This window comes from Canis lupus, chromosome 25, assembly GCF_048164855.1.
Source record: "Canis lupus baileyi chromosome 25, mCanLup2.hap1, whole genome shotgun sequence".
NCBI lineage: Eukaryota > Metazoa > Chordata > Mammalia > Carnivora > Canidae > Canis > Canis lupus.
The window spans coordinates 42,055,212-42,069,833 of NC_132862.1; the positions used below are offsets into that span (position 1 = coordinate 42,055,212).

At 48.6% G+C, this 14,622-nt stretch overlaps 1 protein-coding gene across 16 annotated transcripts in view; it reads right to left on the reverse strand.

Annotated features, from left to right (window-relative positions):
• The window catches only part of TSPAN9 (tetraspanin 9), a 199,489-nt gene that overhangs the window by 158,652 nt on the left and 26,215 nt on the right, over positions 1-14,622 (reverse strand). For 4 of the 16 annotated variants that reach the window (XM_072799400.1, XM_072799399.1, XM_072799398.1 and 1 more), the window contains exon 1: positions 714-868. The exons of 10 other annotated variants lie outside the window; for them this stretch is intronic. The gene's annotated coding sequence lies outside the window, so the exon portion shown is untranslated. Of the gene's footprint in view, positions 1-713; positions 869-14,622 lie in introns of those variants that run through there. 2 more of the 16 variants (XM_072799410.1, XM_072799407.1) reach the window with 1 other exon arrangement.

The window sequence follows — 14,622 nt, forward strand, 5'->3', positions numbered from 1 at the left end:
GTATCATCCACCAAAGTCCTGTCTTTATAACCTGTTTGTCTCACTTGATAGATGGTGCCTGGTGCCTCTTCCCCTCTCTGGAGGACAGAGAGAAGTAGAGGGAGGGATAAATGTGTTTCCACAGATTATGGATGAGGAGACGGAGGCAGGGACGTGAAACTGGGGTTCCTGAGCACTCAACCTGAGGTTGGTTCTCATTCGGAGGCTGGGAGCTGTGGAGACACTGGTCTGGAGTGGGAGGGAGGGAACATGAAGAAATCTGAGGGCGAGTGCCACAGGGATGAGCTCACACCAAAGTTTTCCCATATTTGTCAATAAATATACACTAGATATCTTTGTTCCATTAAGAAAAAAGAGGGATCAGATAATCCAATAGGAAAGATAGAAATCATCCTTACCATCTTCCTCACCACCGCTAACAGCTACACAGCTTCCCGTGGGCCAGGCAGGTTCTACATGCTTCACACATATTAACTCACTTAATATATTGTCACAATGACCTTGTGAAACAGATCCTTCACTATCTCCATTTCACAAGTGAGAAAGGGTCTTAAAGAACTTGTCCAGGGCCATTGCAGGGAGCAGCCGGGCTGAGATCTGAACCAGGAAATCAGATTCCCTACGCTGCCTCTCACCTCCAGGTCTCCCCTCACCTCCTAAGCCCCCCAGGTGACAGCTTGGAGGCAAGCTCTCAGGCCCCGAGGTTCCAGTACCTGCAGCAACTGCCTCCCAAAGTGCTCCTTCAACTGGGGGAGCCGGACTCAGATCTGCCAGATGGACTCCACACAGATGTTTCTTCTGGTCCCTGGCCTCGGCCTTTTGCCTTCACCTCTAGGCAGAGAGGAAGTAAGGAGGCAGGGGCCAGAATTTACCATGATCTTCTGTTCCTGCTGACTCAGAATCCCAGAACAGATGGACAGGGGAATTTCTGAATGAGTAACTAACCACAGAAGAATAAAGTTATGTAAATCAGCCTACAGCCCAGGAGAAAACTAGGCATGGGCTTTTGAAAATTCAGGCAAAGGAAGTGGGAAAGGCTCAAAATGTGTGTTCCGTCACTGTCTGCCTCGGGGCAGAGCCAGGCCTGTTGTGGGTTTCTAGACTACTCCTGATTTACAAAGCTAGAGGTTTTTACCCCACGGGCAGCAGCAGAGGAACTGCTAAACACATTTGTATTTCTCCCACCAAAAGAAGAGGGAGGCCCTAGGACACAAAAATCAGACAAATGATGGAGCTCTGAGTCCTCTCCCTTCCTCATGTTGTTTTTGCTAAAGTGCTTTTATTAACAGGCTGCTTGTCACCATTTCCCTCCAGCAGCTTCTAAAACTGAGCCCAAGAAATGTATCAACAGCTCTGCCCCAGCAGGACAGGAGGTAATGGTGGGGAACACTCAAACTCTCCATTACAAACCCTTTCAGCAGAGGGGGCTGCCCCTGCAACGCCCAGGAGGGAGCTAGATGATCAGGGCGGTCTGTGCTGCCCTGCCTAGACTGAGCTTGGAGAGCAAGAGGGAGAGAATGGGGCAGCGCCAGTGGCCCAGCGGTTTGGCACCGCCTTCAGCCCGGGGTGTGATCCAGGAGACCCGGGATCGAGTCCCGGGTCAGGCTCCCTGCATGGAGCCTGCTTCTCTCCCTCTCCATCTCCCTCTGCCTATGTGTGTGTCTCTCTCTCTGTCATGAATAAATATATAAAATCTTTTTTTTTCTTTAAAAAAAGAGGGGGAGAATGGATAAGCTTTAGCTGGAATTTTATTTTTTCCATAATCTTGAATGAAGTTATCTTTCCTTCTTGAGCACTTTCTTCCATAAAACTGTCCTGCTGGTAAAGGTGAAGATTTGTCACCGTCGTAGGCTTACAACTCATTCTGGCACTTGGTCTGCATTCATTTCCAATGGGGAAGGCTCAGGCTGGGTCCAGGAAGCCACAAACAAGCTGGAGTGCATCCAAAGGCAGCCACTGGGGCAGCAGGGTCTCCAAATGAAGTTATCTGAGAGACAGCTGGTGGAGCTGGAGAAGAGATTGGGTGGCAGGGTGGGGGTGGGGGGTTGTCAAAGACTCCCAGGTTGTCATGTGGACAAGGAAGCAGGCTCTCTCTCTCTCTCTCTCTGTCTCAGCTGGCAGAGACAAGGCCAAAGGAGAGGCAGACCTGAAAACCAGGGCTGCCCAGCAATCAGAGGGAGTGTTCGTCACTGGGAACATCCAAGCAGAAGCTAGCTACTAGCTACTGGGCTGCAATCCAATGCAAGCCATGCGTGAGAAGGGGAAACCCTGAGGACCCCTCCTCCTCTGAGGATCTATCTCTCCTTTATGACAGTTCCACACAGTGAGGAGTGGGGTGACCTCAGGAATACAGGGTCTGTTGACTGGTTTTGTACTATTCTCATGTATGCTCAGCACTTCACACATGACCTTGCCATAACCGTGTAAAGGAACGTACTATGCCTGCCACACAGGAGGTGCCCATAAGAGATCTGCTGAATGAGAGGTGAATGTGTAAATGGATCCCTTTTACCAAGGACAAAACTGAGGCCTGCAGAGACTAAGTGCCTTGCCAATGTCAAGTATCTGGGCAGCAGCACAGTTGGGCTGTGCCCTGCATTCTGAGCCCCAGGGCCTGTGTCCTGATTCACTGCAGTGCTCGCTACGGCATCTGCCTTCAGAGACCTGTTAGAGTCCACGGGCCATGACCAAATGTAACCAGCACATCACTAACTGGCAAGTTCTGCTTTCCAAATATGTTCCAAGAAGCAGGCATTGCTCTTATACAAGAAAATAACAAAATTTATCCAGATGTCCAGATCAGCCCACCATCCCACAACTAAAGCTGTGGCCACTGAAGAACCAAGTGGCCAATCAAAAAGACAAGCAGTAGAAGAGTCAGTCAAAAGATTAAAATAGGGATCCCTGGGTGGCGCAGCGGTTTGGCGCCTGCCTTTGGCCCAGGGCGCGATCCTGGAGATCCGGGATCGAATCCCACGTCAGGCTCCCGGTGCATGGAGCCTGCTTCTCCCTCTGCCTGTGTCTCTGCCTCTCTCTCTCTCTCACTGTGTGCCTATCATGAATAAAAAAATAAATAAATAAATAAATAAAATAAAATAAAATTAAAAAACAAAAGATTAAAATGAATTAGTCGTCTGTGAAGCTGTAGGGAAACTGGAACCCTTACACGCTGCTGGTTGGGGTGGAAGATAGTACAGCTGCTTTGGAGAACAGTCTGGTAGCTCCTTAAGAGGCTCAACACACAGTTACCATACCACCCAGCAATTCCCCTTCTAGGTATTTGTCCAAGAGAAATAAAGACACACGTTCACAGAAAAAATTGGGCATGGAAGCACCTCGGTGGCTCAGTCGGTTAAGCATCTGCCTTCGGCTCAGATCATGATCCCAGAGTCCTGGGATAAAGCCCTGTGTCAGGCTCCCTGTTCAGTGGGGAATCTGCTTCTCCCTCTCCCTTTGCCCCTCCCCTTGCTTCTACTTTGTCTCTCAAATAAAATCTTTTTTTTTTTTTTAATTGTGCATGGATGTTCAGAGCAGCATTGGCCATAACAATCTAAAGGTGGAAACAACTCAAATGCCTATCAACTGAGGAATGAATATGGACAAACAAAATGTGGTATGTCCATGCAATGCACTATTGTTTGGACTTAAAAGGAAATTCTTTTTTTTTTTTTTAAGATTTTATTCATAGGGAAAGGGAGAAGCAGACTCCCTGCTGAGCCAAGAATCCTGGGATCATGACTCAAGCTAAAGGCTAACATTTAACCAACTGAGCTACCCAGGTACCCCTTAAAAGGAAATTCTAACACAGGCTACAACGAGGGTGAACCTTGAGAATATCATGCCAAGGTCAAAACCATAGGTAAAAGACCACCTATAATATGATTTCATTTATATGAAATGTCCAGACTAGGCCAATCTATATAGGCAAAAAGTATGTTCGTAGGGTCGTTTGGGGGGATGGGCATGACTGTCAATGGGCAGAGGTTTCTTTCACAGGGGATGAAATGTTCTCAAATTGATAGTAAGGAGAGTCACACAGCTGAGAGTATGCTAAAAACCAGTGAATTGTTCACTTTAAATGGGTGGATTTTATGGTATGTAAATTATACCTTAATAATAAAGTGGTTTTTAAAAGAAGAATCAGTTGGCCATCTTCTTCAATTTTAACAGTTAAAGGGAGTCTGATAAGGGATAGAGATTAAGGAGTAAATCAAGGGAAGGCAGCAGCTCATGAACTCATTGCCTCTTACCATGTCCAAGATGTTGTTTGTTCAACAAATACTTATGAGAACCTACTGTAAGTCATGCACTACGCTACATCAGAGGTCAATAAATGACAGGCTGCTGGCCAAATCCAGCCCACTGCCTATACAGCCTGCAAACTAAAAGTGGTTTTTCCATTTTTATGAGGTTGGAAAAAATCAAAAGCAGAATAATATTTCATGACACGTGGAAATTATATGAAATTCCCATTTTGCTGTCCATAAATAAATTTTATTGGAACCCAGCCACACTCATTCACCTACACATTGTCGATGGCCACTTCCGTGCTGCAAGGGCAGAGCCGAGTAGCTACAACAGAGACTGGACAGTGGGCAAAGCTTAAAATATTTATAATCATGTCCCTTATAGGCAAAATGTCCCAACTCCTATGCTAGAGCCTACAGACACAGTAGAGGAAGAGGGATGAGCCACAGCAGCCCAGGACTCTGTCTCCTGGAGTTTATGGTCCAAGGAGAAAGACATTCAAGTCTGAAGACCACACGGGTGAATGTACAGTTATAAATGGAGAGAAAAGTTCTGAAGGAAAGAACCCACAGACCAATGAGCGCACAAAACAAAGGCACTGACCCTGGCCAGGGATCAGAGAAGGCCTTGTGGGCAGACTTAACTGACACCTGAAGGAACATATGGGAGTCACATGTGCAGAGGCCCTGGGGAAAGGGAGCATGTGTGCAGCCTGGAGAAGAGCTCGAAGGCCACCAGGCCTGCAGTACAGAGTAGAAGGCGTGTCTTTAGGGGTCAGTGATGCTCCCAAGTCTGTGCTCCCCTGGACACTGTGGGAAGGGGGCTGAGAGCCACTTAAGAGTGGCAACTGGGTACAATCCCTGTGCTCGATGATCTAAGTAGACACAGGTGGGAGTCCTCATCAACAGAAAAAAATATTTCTTGATCATCTAACAAAGTACCCCTCACTTTCTTTATCCAGCACCATATAGGACACCAAACAGGAAAAAGAGGCAATCTGAGACTTCAAAGGAGGACACATGTAGTTGAAGAAACAAGCCCCAAGTCCTTGGCTTGGCTCCTCATCGTTGTGCTCACCCGATGCCCAGAATGTGCTTCTCCAGAGACCACAGAGGACTGCTCTCTTGATTCCCTAAGGTCCCTAGATCCCTGGATGAGAGGCTCTTTCTGCCACCTTACTCAAAACAACTCTGCCCTGCTGCCCTCCCACAGGCCCCATGTCCTCCCTAGGCCCTAGGCCTGAGCCTGCTTTGTTTGCACCACCACACTCGACTCTGCCTGTAATGCAAGTATCTGTTCATTGAGCCACCCTGCCGAGAGAAGACAAGCTTTATGAGGACAGGAACTTTGTTTTTCCCCTACTCTGTTCCCAATACCAAGACCTGACATGGAGTCAGCTCTCTAATTAATATTTATGGAATAAGTGCAAACACAAACACTTAAACACTAAAGGGTAAATGCCCTTGACCAGTGACCTTTGGCAAGTTACTTCTTTATGGCTCCATCTCCATATTAGAAAAATAAAAATAAGGGGTGCCTGGGTGGTTCAATCAGTTAAGCATCTGCCTTCAGCTCAGGTCATGATCTCAGGGTCCTGGGATGGAGCCCCAGGACCCCCAACCCCTGCTCAGTGGGGAGTCTGATTCCCCTCTGCTTCTCCCTCCCTCTCCACTCATGTTCTCTCTCTCTCTCTCTAATAAATAAAACCTTAGGAAAAGAAAAGAAAAAGAACATAAATACCTACTCGGTAAGTAAGTAAGGTAATGCACATAAATGTTGATCACGACTTGTCATTGTCACCCTGCGTCACGGGTATATTTTGTGTCACATGTTCACAGAGGCATTTTAAATATGTATCCTATTTCATTCTCATGTAAACTCCCATGAGATAGATTTCATTACCAATTCCCTTTGGGAAGAGGGGGAAATTGAAGCTCAGGGATACCAGGTAAACTGTCCAAGGTCACACGGTGAGTAAGCAACAGAATTAACATTCACACTGGCACCATCCGGCTTCAAGGTCTGTGCTCTTTCTTTCTGCCCAGCTGCAAACTCAAACAGCCAAAGGCTGCTGCGGACAGGGAGTCAGGCTTATCCTGGAGCATGAGGACTGTTCATGAAGGAGGTGAGCTCAGATTCTGTTCTGAAGGACTGAAGGGATTCAGATGTCAGATGAGCACAAGGGCAGACAAAAGGCATTCTACGTCCAAAAAAAAAAAAAAAAAAGGAGGTGGGAGCAGTTCTTTCCCATTAGAGACCTATGCTGTCACAATACGAGCAAGAGAGGACAGTGGTGGAATCACAGGCCTAGCACTTGGGAACCTTGGATGCGTCCTGTCTAGCCACTGGCTTTATAGAGCAAGATACCAATGTCCAAGGAGGTAGAGTCCTTGAAAGGCTGCAAAAGCCACAGATTGTACCCCTGCCCCTATGCACTCAGGATCATCTTCTAAACGAGATGCATTCTTATTCTTCTTCATTTAATTACTTTTCAAAAACTATAGGAGTAATGCATGCTTGCCGCAGCCAGAGAAAATAAACCAAGATGAGGGAAAAGCCCACCATGTCCCACCACTAGCCATAAACTCTGTTAAACAGTTTTATATTTAACAGGTGTGGAGTTACATCAAGCGGCTGGCATTATCAGAACAGTTCGGACCCGGGGTAAATTGTAGTTTTGTTTCCGTTTTTATGTCCAAGTCTCTTTGCAATTCGTTTATTTGTTCCCTCACTCACTCGGCCAGTGACTACCGAGCTCTCATGTGTAATGCACACAGCTCCAGGTACCAGGGACTCTGCCAGGAGCAGATATAATAAAATGGTCCATCATTCCTTTCCCACAAACGCTGAAGAAACACCAGTGTGTGAAAAACAACATATAAGGGCAACTAACCATATCAACTCTGCTGTGGCTTAACCTCTCAGGAAGAATTCGTGCGCTTACCTGTGCTGCCCCCCGAACTTCACTAAAACAAGAATGAAGAGACTTTTGAAGGCATAAACCCACAATCTCAAAGACAGCAGAAGGAGAGATGATAGCCATAGCCACACAATTAGAGAGACTGGAGGGCACAAGGACAAATGCTAATTCACTTAGGAGACTTGGGAGCACTGAATCCTAAAGCACCGGCATCCCAGGAGGCATGGGGACTGACAGCACCACGGAGGCCTGATTATAAGTGTGCCTGAGAAAGAGTCCCAAGCCCCTAACCTCCTCCCCAACTTCTCTCAGGCAGGCCAGTGTCCCACCCCATCCCAGGGGTTTATTCTTTGGAGAGGACAAAGTGGAAGATGTGCGGACTGGGGAAGCAACAGAGGGAAGTGCTGAACACCACGCTGGAAACAGCTAAGTTGACGTACAGAAGACTGAAATCCCTGCCCTCTCCCCATTAGGCTCCTGAGCACAGGGGGTCAGACTTAGACTTTCCAGGCAGACTAGCAGAAGAGTCTCCTCTAGGAAATCTGGATAGCTAAGAGAAATCCCTAAGATACTTACCAGGTTCTAAGTGAAACAGGCCTGCCAGGTCACCCTACATGAGGCCCAGAATCCACAAGAGCCCCCCACATAAAAACACACAGACCGTAATGCCCCACACAGATATATACAGCCCACCAAGGGTCCCTGGACCTCTGGAGAAAGCCGGTCCCAGGGAAGACAAAGGAAAAGTGCACACGCACATGCACACACGCACGCGTGCATGCGCGTCACACACACACACACACACACACACACACACACACACACCTTCCAGGCAATGGTAAGGAAAAATCCTTCCCTTTAAAATATAACTATCATGATTAGCATCAGAGAAATGAGAGGTGATACTGCATCCATAAAACCAAAACAGGCTGCTATTTTTAAAAAAAGATGTATCTAGAAAACAGAACTCTTACAAATGAAAAATATGCTAATTAACATGAAAACCCAATACAAGCCCAGATGATAAAGCTGAAGAAATCTGCCAGAAAGGGGTGAGAAGAGGAGAGAGGAAGAGAATAAATCACAGGACCAATCTGGGAGATTCAGTGTCCAAATTCTAGGAGCTCCAGAGGAAAGAAGAAAGAAAAACAGCAGAAGGAAATCATCAATGAAGTAATTCCAGAAAGTTTCCCAGAACTGAACAATGTGTTTCAAGACAGAGAGGTCCGTCCCCGAGTGCCCTGGATGGACATGTACCTATAATAAAGCTATGTCTCTTGTGAAGTTCCATAGCTCCAAAGACTTTCACACAGGACACTGGCAACTCCAGAGAGAAAAATCCTTTGTTATCCACAAAGGATCAAAATGGGAATGGCATTGGGGCACCTGGGTGGTTCAGCTGACTGAGCAACCAACTCTTGGTTTCCCCTCAGGTCATGATCTCAGGGTGGTGAGATCAAGCTCTGTGTTGGGCTCTGCACTCACAGTCTGCTTGAGATTCTCTCTCTCTCTCTCTCTCTGAGTCTTCCCCTCCCCTGCTCACATGTACACATGCTCTCTCTCTTTCTAAAATAAATAAAATATTTATTTAAAAATTGGGAATGGGGATGCCTGGGTGGCTTAGTGGTTGAGCATCTGCCTTTGGCTCATGGCCTGATCCCAGGGTCCAGAGATTGAGTCCCACATCGCGCTCCCCGCACGGAGCCTGCTTCTACCTCTACCTACATCTCTGCCTCTCTCTCTCTCTCTCTCTGTCTCTGTCTATGAATAAATAAAATCTTTTTTAAAAAATGGCAATGGCATTAGACTTCTGGACAGTAATCCTGGAACTGAAAAGAAAATTAAGCGATATTCTGAATACATACAAAAAAAATCCCAAACCAAATGGCAATAGGGTGTGAGTACAGAATGAAAGCCTTTTCAGATCTGTAAGGCCAACATTTACAGAGCACCTTTCAGGTGGCCCATTGCATTTCCTGCATAAAGGGCAAATTTCTCACTGCCTATCCCACGAGGCTCTAAGCTAGAGACTCCTCTGGAAAGCTTCAGCACAAGTAGTTACATAGGAAAGGGGGAAGCAAAGGACACTTAGTGGAAGCCCAGGACAATGACAATGGATCCTTAAGACTAAGTTAAGGAGGATGTACAGCACAGTGCTGTTCCAGGCAGCAGGAATGCATGCAAAGCCTTGGGGCCCTGTCACCAACCATCAATTTGCTGAGCACCAACAATGGTCCTAGCCAACAGGGGAGACTCAAGTCAGGAACAAATGAACCCACACCCAAATAGCATTAGTGGTATTACCAGGTATTTGGGTTTGTTTTAATCCTCTTTTCTGGAACAAAGTGATATACAAATTAATAAAATATAACCAATCTAAGCATGAAGAATAAGGACATGGAGGCAGGAGGCTGGCTCTGAGTATGATCAAAGAATCCCTGGAGCATCCAGTAGCCTGACAGGGCACAGATCACCATGAAGCCAGTGCCATGACAGGAAGGGGAAGCCAGACCCAACAACAAGCAGGCAAAGGCCCTGGATGAAGGGTACTCGGCATCTAGGTCCCAGGCGGGGGCAGGGAGGGTCTCTATACTTGGGCTGTCTCTCCTCACCCCCACCTTAGACTGGCAGAGCTTTTAGGCTCAGAAAGATCCCGGAGCCAGGTGACTAGAAAGATGGCCAGAGTCAACCAATTGGTCAGCCAAACCGGCTGGGAAGGCAAGTCAAATTTCCAGGCCACCTCCCACCTTTTACAGACTTGCCTGGCCTCCCAGGGTCTTCATACAGATTCTTACTTGCTGGATGGAGAGGGCAGGAGGACCCCCACCAGAGCCCAGTAATCTCTGTCCCACCCTTCCCTCACTCTGACTCAAATGGATAAGGGCAGCTTTCTAGATAGAGCCCCCACACTTGGAGCCCCCCACACACAGGAGGTGGCAGGAGGCGGCTGCTGGCTCGAGTCTCATTGGATTCCCACAGCCCCGTGACGATGTCATGTTCCACAGGGATGGCATGTCAGCCGCAGTGAGATTTCTGAAATAGAAACAAAGTCAGGGGCCTGTTTGCTTTGCATCTGTGGCTGGTAACCCTCTGGGATCTGAGCAGCCAAGAAGGAGCCATTCCTTCCCAAAATGGCCCTTTTCTACCCTGCAGAACAATGCGCCCTCCTCCCGGGGGGCCCACAGAGGTCTGGCGCTGCGGGTGGTACGTATCCAAGGTTGTGGGGAGCGCGTCCAGCTCCAGCACAGGCTGACACGGTGCTGCCTCCTCCAGTGCTTTCCCTCTTTTTAAGAATCTCCTTCAATTGGCACCGCCAGGGCCACATCGGCACTAGGTAAGAGCAAGAGTCCCAGCTCAGCCCCACCTCCCACAGACTCAGACACCAGAGCACATGGTGGTGCAACCCCCAAGCCCCAGTTTCTCACCTCAGCTCAGCTCTTTCCTCCCTGCCCCACTTCAGGCAAGCTGCACCCAAGCCTGGGCCCGGATCTCTGGCTTCCCTCCCTCACTCCACCCCAGCCTCACTCCCTGACCCCAACTTTCCACCCTGCAGCACATTTTTTTGTTTTTATTAAGTAAACTCAACCCCCAACATGGGGCTCAAACTCACATGCCCAAGATCAAGAGTCCCATGCGCTATGTACGGACTGAGCCAGCCAGGCGCCCTAGCCCTTTAAAAACAAAAAGACAAAAAAACAAAAAAAAAAGGAAAAATCTTCCCACTTCCTTAGGGAGCAATAAATAAGAGGATTATGGAAGTGACATTTTGAAAGAGATCTAAACTACTTGGAAGAAAAGGGAGAGATAAAACACAGGGTACTCTGGCCCAGACTTCACTCAGAAGGAAAGGGAGACTCTGGCTCCAGGAAGGGGAAGACTATCTGCAGCGGCCTCCTGCCTACCTGCCTCCGGGCGCTGAGCTTCCTCCCTCCCTCCTACCCCAGTGATCAGTAGCAAAAAAATCCAGGTCTCTAAGTACAGGGTTTGTCTAATATGCCATACACAAAGACACATGGCCCTCTTGGGCCCTGATAGACTACAGACAGGCACAAATTCCACTCCCCAGGCTGCCTTCCCTCATCTGGAAGCAATTCGCCCCGGCCTCCACCCGACAAGAGCTGAAGGAGAGAGCCTGCCCCTCACCCCTCCTCGGGGGGCCCACTAAACACCTGAGAGGAACCGAAGAACAGGCACAGGGTCAGCCTGACTACCACACCCAGACATTTGTTCACTGCCATCCTAAACAATCCATCCTTTTGCCACTGAAAACTAGACAATGGTCAAGTACACAAACTTTGGGATCAAATGGTCCTAAACTGACAGCCAGCTCTACCAGCTGAGTCTGAGTTTCCTCCCAAGGAAAATTGAAATAGAGTTGTCGGGAAGATAGAATGCCACCGTGCCTGGCACTCAAATAAGCACTTGTTATTCCTGTTACTGCTGCTACTGCATACTCTCAGTCAATTCTCTACATAACAGCCAGTGAGCCTTTTGAAATATAAGGCAGGTCTGTCTCTCCTTGACCAAACTCCCCCATTGGCTCCCACCTCAGCACCGTACAAGCCAAAGTCCTCAAAAAGCCTTTCAAGGCCCTATGTGATCTGAGTACCATGACCTTTCCCTTGCTCACTTTGCTCTGACCGAACAAGCCTCACACACTCCTACCTCAGGGCCTTTACACATCCTATTCCCTCTGCTATGGGATGAACCTCCCCCAGACATCTTCAGGATGGGCTCCATCACCTTCTTCCATCACTGCTAAAATTCACCTCCTCGATAAGGCCTAAGTACACTGTTTAAGCCATAATCCCTGACTTGCCCTATTTGACCACCTCCTCTATTTCATTCTTCTCCATAGCATTTGTCACCACTCAAGATAATACAGAGCTTAAATTATTTGTGTATTTTCTATTTCCCCTACCAAAATATAAGCTCTTGAGGACAGGGATTTTACTTCACTTCTGTATCCATCCCCAGGGCCAGAAAAAGGAGCCCCTCAAACATTCATGGGATGAAAGAGTTTCAGAACACTCAAGGTGAGCTAAGCCGAGGCCAGGATCAGAATCACAGGTCCTCAGCCCCCACTTAGAAGCTGGAAGACCTCTGAGGCTCAGTGGCCTCCCCAAAAAAAAAAAAAAAATAGTCCTCATTCTAGCCACTCCTCAAGGTCATTGTGGGCAGTGGGCAGGGGGGAATGACCTCCTCGATATGATGGGCAGGGGATAATGCCTGGGAATATGCTTTGATGCTTTCACAGTGGGGCACCCTACAGAAACAGAAGACCCCAAAACGTTCCTCCAGTGGCATCCCCCAGGCCAACTCTCAGTGCCAGGGTGGGGGCCCTGAGAGCTCAGAGGAGATGGGCACAGGGAGGGAGGCACATACACACAGTTCCTGCCTTGATGAACCGGCTAAGTCAGGCGTGAGGTATTCAGAGAGGTGGGCACAGCAGGTACTATTCTCCACCAAACCCCTGGTGCCCAGGACCTGCTTACAGATGACCAACAAATCCCATACTGATAACCACAGAGAGAACAGAAAGATCGCCACTATAAACACCCTGAATAAAGTATTTGTTGACCTAAGACCCTGTGCAGACAACAGCTACCATGCACAACACTGACAAAAATAGTGAATATATTTTTCTTATCTTCAAATCAAGGGTGAACAAGTTTAGGAAACCTTTTTCAGTGAGTGCATTTCAAGAATTAGGCCCAAATACTACCCATCATGACCAACCGCACTCTGTCAATATTAGCTGTAATTATATCATTGTTTTTATTGTTGTGTTGGCAGCCCTCCAACGGAGCAAGCAGGCAGCTGGGAGACAAAACACTTCAGTTTCCCACCTAACAGTGAGGCGCCTGGGCACGCTCCTTCCCCGCTGCAGGTCTTCCTCACCCGTGAAATGGTACAGGACAGGCTGAGGGCAGCATGGGCCTGGCCACACAAACGCTGGGTCTCCTGCCTCTGGGATGCTTTCATTCGGTCGTCAAATGTCTACCAAGGGCCTACGTTGTGCCGGTTGCTGGCTCTATACTGGATGTGCCTAACAAACACGGAGAGCAATGCGCCTTCTCTGCTGGGGCTCCCTTTCCAGTAGGGGTGCTGGCTGATGAGCCCAAATGCAGCTGGGCTCCAGCCCTCCAGGGAGGTCAGTTTCCAGATTATACTCCCTTTGTTCCTAGGGAGGAAGGACTCTCCCTTTGCAAGAGGTGCCGTGCGTCTACTGAGGAAGAGGGTAAGCCCATACTGTCCAGGACTGTGAAAGCTGCTCTGGGAGCAGGAGCCTCAAACATTTGTCCTTCAAATGAGCCCATCCCCCAGCTTCCTGGTGGAGCTGCTGTTCTTCCCATTTGCAGAGGAAAAGACAAGGCTCCTCCATGTCAAACTTGTCTGACCAAAGACCAGAGAACCCAAGTCCAAATTCAAGAGTGCTTCTCACGTCCATGACCAGGTATGGCTCAGTAAGCTGAAGGAAGAGGAGCAGCACACCAAGAGAGGCCCTCAGGAGCTCATGGCCACTTGGGGTCAGGCCAGGGTTCTCAACCGCCAGGAAGATTCCTCATTTCAGGCCCACTTCCTGGAAAGTCCTTCCCCCAGAGCCTACCCAGCTGTGACTAACCCCACCCTCCACCCCCGGGCACAGCTGAGTGCTGCAGAAACAATGAGGGGCCCAGGGAGGCACCCCAGATTCCCTAGCACACCCCCCCAAGATGTATGAGTTAGCTGATAGAGGCTCCTTCCACGGAGTGGTAGGGCAACAGCTTCAGGGAAGCAGGAGATGGGGCCCTTGGCCTCTGGGCTCTTCTGAATCGCACACACACACACACACACATACACACTCTTTCCTCCAGCCACTGAGCTGCAGACGTATCCTTCCTTCTAGGGCTGGAATCTTATTTGGAGCTCCCTAAAGGCCACCTTAAAAATGAGAAAAGGCAGGTGCTTGAAAACTCTCTTGAGAAATCTGCCAATACCACTACTAAACGGGCCTCTATAGTGTGCCAGGTATCATCCTCACCCCAGTGAGGTGACACCTCCCTGGGAGCTCTCTGTCCAGGGAGGAGAGGAGGCCCCACACAGGAAGAGACACAGTCTCAGAGAGGCAAGTCAATGAACAGGTCAAGAGTGGCAGTGTCTGTTCACAGCGATACTCATGAGCCTTGAGAGTGGCTGCAGCAAGGCTGCCAGACTTCGCTGGGTAGGCAGGTGGGAAAACAGTGGGCTAACCAGAATCATCCACTGTCTCAAAGGCACTGTGTATCCACACACAGAAGACAATGGGACAAGGCACGGACATAAGGAACCAGCCCAGATCCATGGTGTACCAGGCAGGCTGAAATCAAAATGATGAACATGAGCACAGACGCTGAGCAGCTGGTCTGCAAGGCCACCAGAAGGAGTCCACTTTAGGCAAGGATGAAAGAGTGGGAGGGGTTTTGTCAAACAGT